At 41.6% G+C, this 9,452-nt stretch overlaps 1 non-coding gene across 1 annotated transcript; it reads right to left on the reverse strand.

The window, feature by feature from the left end:
- Window positions 1–7,298: 7,298 nt before the first annotated feature.
- LOC136462006 (small nucleolar RNA R71) lies at window positions 7,299–7,407 on the reverse strand. The gene has a single exon (XR_010760536.1). It is a non-coding gene; the product is annotated as a small nucleolar RNA R71 (small nucleolar RNA).
- Window positions 7,408–9,452: the final 2,045 nt, after the last annotated feature.

Below are 9,452 nucleotides of genomic sequence, written 5' to 3' on the forward strand. Positions count from 1 at the left end.
TAGTTACCTTCTTTCTTATGTAGCATAGAAGTAGCTCCCTTGCGTAACTAATTTGGTTTTAGTAACCTTGTTAGTTACATTGCTTAGTTTGTGTAGTTAAGTAATTTGCGCTCTCTAATTTGGCATTAGTTGCCTTGTTATTGAGCATTGCTAGTGAGCTTAGGCTTTATGCTTTTGCATACTAGTTGTGTAGGAGCTCACCCATTGCTTGAAGTACTAGTTGCATAGGTTTGTGTGACCTTGCTACTAAAATTGATTAGGTGAGCTCTAGCTAGCCCAACACCTTTGTTGCCTAATTAAGATCTTTATAAGGTGTTTGTGAACTTAGATAGAGGGGTGTAGTCTTGGTTAGATCGATAAGTTTAATTCCGCATTTGTTTTGGTTAGCCGCCACGTTTAATTTTGGAAAGGACAATTCACACCCCCTCTAGTCCACCATCTCGACCCTTCACATGGTACCAGAGTCAGGTCTCTCATTTGTGGTTGTTGACGGTAGTGAACAACTATTATAAACCATCAATAAAACATGCATAAGGGCACAATTGAGATCACCAACAAAGGTCAAGGGGTTTAAACTAATAAATTCCATGAGTTTTGGAGAATGTATGATTTGTGCAGGGTTTATTGTAGCACCCGGTTTTAAGAACAAAACCAGATACACACCATATATGAGCCTAGGAAGTGAAATATCACATATAGCTACAAATAAGGGTAATATCAAAAGACAAAGCTCAATATATAACATACTTAGTATAAAGGATATAACCTTAGACAGCAAACAGCGGCAAGACAACTTCGATCTTCAGGTGAAGACTCCAACTCCACAAGGACAACTGACTGGTTGATCACAAGTCTAATTCCTCCAAACTCTAGCAATCTAGTACCCATCTGGGATTTTTCCAAAGATTTAAAAAGTAAAACAAGCATAAGTACATGTCGTACTCAACAAATATAACATGGGGTTCATGTGGCTCAAAAGGATAACACTGGTTTACTATAGTTAGCTTTCAGTGAGTCACAATTTTAGCAATTGAATGGCAACAAGTTTATTCACAAGCCCACATAAACACATGATCAGGTAAACATAAATAATGAATAGCATAAATAATTAATCATTAATGATCATCTATTCTAGTTTTATATTCCGCTCATGACCGTGAGTGCGGCTAATATACTAGTTTTATACTCTATAGAGGTTGTACACATTCACCATGAGCCATGATTTACCCTTTCACCCGAGGTCGCAAGCCTCTTAACCCACTACCATGGAAGGTCGACAGGGTTCACTATGAAGTCTTTTAAAGGTTCATCTAACAAGTTAGGGCTGCTAAGGATTCCCCATCAACTAGTAAGATCCCTCCCAAGGTGTGACTAACAAAAAGACAAAGAAATCAAAGTGCACTCCCTTGGTAGGCCATCGGATCAAACCAATCAGAGCCCCTCTTGCGCCTTTCGGTAACCACTAACAAGCTAGAAAAGGTCCTCATACTTAACTAAATCTAGAGCCATGTAGCACTCATGGTTGTACTGTAAGTCCTAGTTGACCACTTACAGATACTCCTTAGGGAGAGGAATCTAGAGCACCATAATAATAGCCTAATGCTCTAGCCCTCTTGAGCCATGTTGCTAACAAGCATGTTTTAGCGTTTATTGCATTTACCATTAGTCAAGTTACAAGATCATGGTCTTTAATTGAGCTTTAGCATCATACTACCCAAATGCATACCCATAGGAATCAAGGTACCAGGTAACAAAGTACTAGGAAATCCTTAGTGGTAATCAAGGTAGACACATGTAGTATAAATTAAATGATTAAAGATGTATAGGTTAACAAGGATAATCCCATGTTATGCTTGCCTTAAACTCTGATCTTCTAGTCCAACCTTCAAAGATCTGCTTCTTGATCACCAACACAAAGCTCACCGACTAGACATGATCATAAAGCACCACACAAGCATCAAAATAGACATGCATAACATACAAATATAACTAAATTAGGGCAATACACTAATCAACAAAATTTTTTTGAAAACTAATCTATGCATTGCTATGAGAACATAAACGTGAAAAGCTCTCTAATCGGAGCTACATTGATCAAGAAACATCTACCAAAAGATTTACTTTTATATAAGAAGAAAACTATAGGCTTCATTTATTTTAACTATATAAAATCATATATATAAGATATTTTAGAGAAATATCCAAATGGAATTAAGTCAAATTATATTTGAAATTAGAAAACTAAAGTAATTTTATTCATATTTTATTTATAAACCTCGTTGCATAAACATTAATCAAGTTAGGATTTAAATCATGAAATTCTAGATCGAGTTACATGGTAAACACTGTTACAAACACATAGATTATGTTGTTATGAATCTAACACAACTTGAACGGATCAAATTGGAGCTAAAACAGAGATTTTATGGCTAAAACAAGATCAGTGGCACTTCTGTAAATAGCTGGAACTTGATTTTTGAATTTAAATTAATAAAATCAGATTTTAAACTGAGCCAGGGACGGTGGGCATGATAAAGAAGAAGTGTAGGGGTTTTTAGAAAAAATGCTAGGACAGTGGGTTATATGATTAAAAATTTGGAGCACTCTTTAGCAAAACCGCCAACCGAAACGGTATGATTGAATACGAGCCGTTGGATTAGATCTGGAAGGCTGAAAACAGAGGGGATCACCACCGATGCTGTGTGTGGCGGCGCAAGGCTAGAGAAGCAGGAGACCTCACCAAAGTTCGTCGATACGGTGACTCCAGGCATCGTAGGCCGAACTGAAAGCACAGGGAGGGAGAGTAGAGCACGACGAACTCATCTAGGGGATCAAAATGAGCCACATGAGTTTGAGGGCGGTGCTATGCTTGGTTTGGCGGCTCGAGCTTGCCGGTGATGTCTCGGCGATGATGTGCAAGTGATGCAAAGCAAGAGAGAGCAAGAGTGGGGCACCATGAGCCCACTTACCAACTTTCGAGGTTTAGCAAGCAACTCAATGTGATGGCGAAGCGGCAGTGGGGTGGATCAAAAGCAGCGGTGGCTGTGGAGCTCTAGGGCATGAGGGCTGCTGCGAGCTCAGCTAACATGGCAGCAGCTATGCTCTAGGGTTGGATACAGGAGCAGCGCACACATGGCATTCATGCCAAAATCCCATGGATTCGGGGCACAGCGATGAGATTTCCTTCCTAGGTGGAGTCTAGCTTGGAGACAGGAGGCGAAAGACGCGGCTAAAATGCAGACCTAGGATGTCAACGGATGAAGGGGTGGGTCCTAGGCGTTAGCGGAACAGAGAGAGAGGGAGACGCCCACGCAGGCTTGGTTGGGCCAAGATGGCACACTGGGCCTATGGGAGAGGATGGGCCAGCGCGGGATTAGCTTGGGCCCACGGGGTGGGGAAGAGGGGAAGGTGGCCTAAGGGAGCGGGCCAGGCCTTGCTGGGCTACTTGCGGACATGGGCCAGAATGAAAGAAAGGAGAGTTTTTTCTTCTTTTCTAAATTTTCAAAAGGAGTTTGAAATCAATTTGAATTTGGATGAAAACCACATAGTACAAAAGAATAAATGTACCAGTATGTATGCACAACAATGTTGCTACATCCCATGATAAATTTTAATTTAACAAAAAATATTATTTTCCTATGTTTCATGAGCACAAAAATATAGAATTAAATCATTTTAGCTATATTTCAAAAGGAGGAAATTTTAGGGTGTTACAATTCTACCCCCCTTAGATGAATCTCGTCCTTGAGATTCATGGAGATTAGCAAGAAGAATAGGGATGTTTTCAAGGAACAAAGGTCACAATCATCTTGAATACAAAGATTTGAGCTAGAGAGCATAACTAAACTTCATATGTCACCTTAAGCATTCGGACCCTTCTTAGTTGGATAGTTTGCATAGGCATGATCATTTATCTTATTGATCTCCTCCAAAGGTGTTTGTTCCTCTACATTGACATCTAAAAACTCATAGTCCACTTTACTATCCTCATAGGACACACCTTCTAATAGGTCATTCCTGTATTCCTTAGGTGCAGGTTGAATACCCTCATACTCAATTCTTTCTCCTGACGGTGTTGTGAGAAGCACCAAACGTTTGACATACTTAATCACTCCTTTGCATGCAAACAACTATCCCATTCCAAGGATAACATCAATGTCCATTAACTCCAAAATAATAAGGTTTGCCTCGAAGTTTACCCCATTTATATCAACACTTACTTTTGGGCATATGCGGTTTGCCTTCATTTCTCCTCCTGGAGACTTAGCTATCACCGATTTCCTATTTGGAAGCATAGTTATCTTATAATCTTCCACATATTCCCTAGAGTTGTTCCATATGACATTCTAAACATGTTTAAGGTATTCCTAAGGTCCCACAAACATTTTATACATTGGTTACATGTAAATCCTAGCATATGTAAAGCATTTAGTAACAAACATATGTGATATAAGCAATCATAGAGATAAAAATTGAGATGCTCACGCTCATAAATGATCAATGATGCTTGTGCTCATGCAATGCCAATGCTAAATGCATGCATAACACCAAGGGTGTTACAAAGTCCTCCATGTTGTGAGGGATGGTGATGATGCTTGCATATTTCTTTTGTGGTAGCATGGAGATGATCTTCCTCATGATGTCCACATCATCTAGCTTTGTTAATCCTATTGAATGGAGCTCATTGATAATTAGATTCAAACAAGAATACATATCATGAACATGCTCATCATCATTCATTTTAAAGGAATCATAATTTTGTTTAGCTAGACAATGTTTTTGCTCATGGACATTAGTTGTGCAGTCATGGAGCTCTTGGATTTTAACCAAATTTCATGTGCCATATTTAAAGTGAACACTTGGTTAAACACATCCATGCTAAAAGATTCAAACAAGCAATTTTTAGCTCTAGCATTGAAATGAATTTCTTTTTCTTCACACTTTTTGTGGGTTTATCAGGATTCTTAATGGGTTTCATCCCGTCATGAGTGATTCTCCAAACACCCAAATCTACTGCCTCAAGGTGACAAGCCATTCTAGCTTTATAGTAGGGGAAGTTAGTGCCATCAAAGTGCGGAGGCCTAGAGGCATCCATCCCAACCACTCTAAATAGCGTCGGCTCAATGGCGGTGAAGTCAAAGGTCCAAATTGAGCCAACTGGCTTTGATACCAAATGAAAGGGACCGTGATGCCTAAGAGAAGGGAGTGATTTAGCCAACTTAAAACTCTAACTCTAATCTATGGCCTCTTTTTCTATCCTTAGCAAAAATCTATGCAAAAGATAAACTATCTAAATGTGCAACTATGGTTTTGCTAGTGTGTTGCTATCTCTACCACAAAAAGGGGGTATGCAAACAATGTAAATGCAGAAGCTAAAGAGTAAGGTAGAGATAGCCCCTCTCCCATCAATGGCTCTAGTATTTTTACTGAGGTATCGAGAAGTGCGCAAGCTTCCCCCTAGTCCTTGTTGGAGCCCCTCTCAAGGAATCCCAGTTGGGTAACTCCATGGATAGCCTTGGGCCTTACCCACATGCAAGTGGGTCTCTAGTGTCCCTTCCAGCAAGCCTCTCCTAGATGGCTCCCCACCGTCTTCACTATTAAGCTTCTGCCCAAACCACCATGGGCCTTGTTCCCTTCGGTACACGGTGGTTGCCACACCACAAACATGGTTGGTGTGATCTCGCAAGACTACAAGCCCCTCCGATGTACAATAATGGTGCACACAAGCACTGAGTGGTAAGAGGTATGCAAACCTCACTAAACACTAGGCCTAAACCTAGAGCAAGCGTATAAGCGGTGGTCTAATCAATCTAAGCACTTCATAAAGCGCCTACGCTAATCACCTAATGAATCACTAAGCACTATGCAAGTGGAGATCACTAAAATGGTATATCAACACCCTTGGTATGTTTCCTCAGCTCTCCTATTCTCAAATGGCTGGTTGGGGGGGTCTATTTATAAGCCCCACTAAGAAAGTAGCCATTGGGGATGAAACCCACCTTTCTACTACTGACCTGATGCTGATCACGTCCTGACCAAACGCGTTCGGTCACTCACAATGGTCACTTGGTCTTCGGCGCGATCAACTGCGCCGCTCTGGAACCTCTCTGGACTCGATCGGATGCTGTAGTTCCTATGTCCGGTCGATCACCCTCCAGCGTCCGATCAATGCTGAGCTATTGTCACGATAGTGAAGAGTGTCATCGTCGTGTCTAGTCACTTGAATCCTCAGTGTCTAGTCACTGCTGTGGAGCTTGTTTCTTTGTGATCTTGCATCTAGCTAGGTTCCCATCTTTGTGCTTGGACTTTGCTTGATATCTTGAGTCTTCTCTTGTGCTTCTAGGGTCTTGCTTATGGTGTTGATCATGGGATCATCATGTCACCTTCATCCAAGTCATGTCTTGCACCCTATTGAACTACAAAACAATTACTTGCAAATTCATTAGTCCAATTTGGTTGTGTTGGTCATCAAATACCAAAATCCAAAGTAAATGGGCCTAGGGTCCATTTTCCTTATAGAGGCCATCTTGTTTACAAGAGTGGTCGCAGCTAGGAGTGTAAGTGACAAGTAATGTTAGGAGATGTAGGTAATTAATAGGTGGCTATTAAAACAAGTGACAAGTTAATAAATACTGACAAGCATTTCTAGCACTGTTGCCAGGGAAGGTAGCTAGACAAAGGAAGTATTGATAAACTTATACTTATTGATGTGATTGAAATAACCATTGACCTTTGCTCAAACATGTTTACCCTTGTGTAGTCTACTTGTGTATCTTATGTAGGATAATATATGTCTAGTTTTGACCTTCCAACAAACTACGTTGACAGTCTAAAAGCACTACTTAAGAGGACTAAGGCTAAACTCAAAAAAGTTTCAGCTTTAGAGTCAGAAGACAAACATATAAGGCAAAGCTTAACACCAGAATTTGAAGCCATGGCTGATAGGACTCTTCATGAATTCTCTACTCCAACCACTGCCAATATCTGGACTAGACCCATAGTCAATGTGGGAGACAATGGATTCGAGCTCAAGTCGGCTCTCATCAATATGGTGCAAGCGAGCCAATTTTGTGGAAAGGCACATGAAGATACGAGTGCACATCTCCAACACTTTCTAGAGATCTATAGCACTTTCACCATCAAGGGAGTAACCAAGGACGCCATACTACTTCGCCTCTTCCCATTTTCACTTTTGGGGAAGGTGAAGCAGTGGTTCTACGCCAACAATGACAGAAGCACTACATGGGATAATTGCCCCACTGCCTTCCTAGAAAAGTTCTTTCCCACAGGTAAGACCAATGCTCTGTGTGGGAGAATTTCAAGTTTTTAGCAGCAACATGATGAATTTGTCCCTAAGGCATGGGAACACTTTCAAGACTATGTATCAGAATGTCCTCATCATGGGATGGAGAATTGGCTACTCATGTAGACGTTCTACCATGGGTTCACCAACAGTACTCATGAGACCATGGATGCTACTACTGGAGGTGCATTCTTGTCACTTACACTCCTAGCTACGACCACTCTTGTAAACAAGATGGCCTCTATAAGGAAAATGGACCCTAGGCCCATTTACTTTGGATTTTGGTGTTTGATGACCAACACAACCAAATTGGACTAATGAATTTGCAAGTAATTGTTTTGTAGTTCAATAGGGTGCAAGACGTGACTTGGACAAAGGCGATATGATGATCCGATGATCAACACCTTAAGCAAGACCCTAGAAGCACAAGAGAGGATCCAAGATATCAAGCAAAGTGAAGCGACCTGATTTCCACAAAGGGAAAACCACAGAGTCAAAGTGTATTATGACCGTTGTAGATCATATTACCCAAATTTCTAGTCGAATACCACATCCATACAACGATAATATCAGAGTACAAATAGTGCGGAATTACATAAATTATTACATCACTGCATTGGTAGAATCAAAAGTAGCATTCATTCAGAATAGCTTGAAGATAAGATCGCCAAAACTCAAGCGTAGGAATGAACCCCTCAACCATCAAACTCCTCGAAGCTATACTCCTCAGCAGAACCTATGTGCCAAAATTTATCAGTACGATTTGTACTGGCCACTCCCACCCTATGAGCATTGCTTTGTGGAAATTGGATGCAAGTTGGATTTATTCAAAAGGAACCTATAAGGCTGGGGTTTCCTATGTTTTTAGCATATCAAGTATATAATAATAGTTGGTCAAGTTTTAATACCATTCCCACACACACATTCCACCCCATTCCCGTCTAGAGCCAGATTTCGATCTTGGGATCGATATACCACCTTCTCCACACTATCACCATACCATCGCTCAGTCGATAGGCCAACTCCCTCTCAGCACTGTCTCAAGGCCCATAGCCCCTAGCTACGATTGACACTCTCTCATGGGGGAAGAAGAGAAGGACTCATCTCATTATCTAGTTTAAGCGAAACCCATGAAAGGTCCATAGCTGATAGGTCGGCTCATGTATCGATCAATCAACCATACACTCTATAGAGGTTTTACATAACCACAAGATCTACCTTCTTCACTGACTGTCGTTAACTAGGCTGATTCTGGCCACTTGCTAGCCTAGGATAATGCCACTCTACCATTCAGCCCTGGTACACCCCAAGTCTAGTCTGGGGTGGCTGAAACTATGAGTCATGAGCCAGGTCCACAAGGTCTCCATGAAGTCTCAGAAGGGTGTGGGGGAATCCTCCATGCCCCATACCTCCTTACACTGTCCGCTATCAACCTAGCAGTAGTGGCAAATATCCTACCAAGTAGTCCGGCTGTCCCGCACCATATAGGGCGAGTGGTACATAAGGCTTCCTGGTGAATCTAAGTACTAGTAAGTCCTTAGGGATGACCAAGCCAGAATGTCTTCATCAGGGTTTCCATTTACCGTGACACCACAGCACCTCCATCCTAGGCTCCTCCCATCATAGGTTCACACCTAGGACCACCTCATATACCATTTACCCACCACAGGTATCCATTTCCAAGGGTGCCTAGGTAGCACCCCATGGCAAGACTTGCCCCAGGCTCGTTGTATACTCCAACTTGGTTGACACAACCCTCACCCTCCACACACCCAAGTCACACACGCAACACTCTCCCCATAGTCCAGATAACACCAGTTTCCACCACGCATTTAATGTAGTATAAGCGTAGTAGAAGTATAAGCAATGAAAGATAGCAGTAAGTGCGTGTCTAGCCTAATAGTAGGGTATGCAGGGGTAAGGTTGCATCAAGGTAAAGGCCATCAAGTAAGCATACTACCATGCAAGTCCTATCATAGTATGATTATAACAGTAAAATAAAACAATAGCAGTCCTATATTAGCCATGCATAATAGGTGCTACGAGATTGGGTGGGATGTGGCACCTTCAGTGTAGTCATCTCCGTACTCCTCACAGTACTCATGATCCTCGTCCGTCTGGTTCTCCTCCGAGTCTACATACGATCGAA

Source organism: Miscanthus floridulus, chromosome 6, assembly GCF_019320115.1.
Source record: "Miscanthus floridulus cultivar M001 chromosome 6, ASM1932011v1, whole genome shotgun sequence".
Lineage (NCBI taxonomy): Eukaryota > Viridiplantae > Streptophyta > Magnoliopsida > Poales > Poaceae > Miscanthus > Miscanthus floridulus.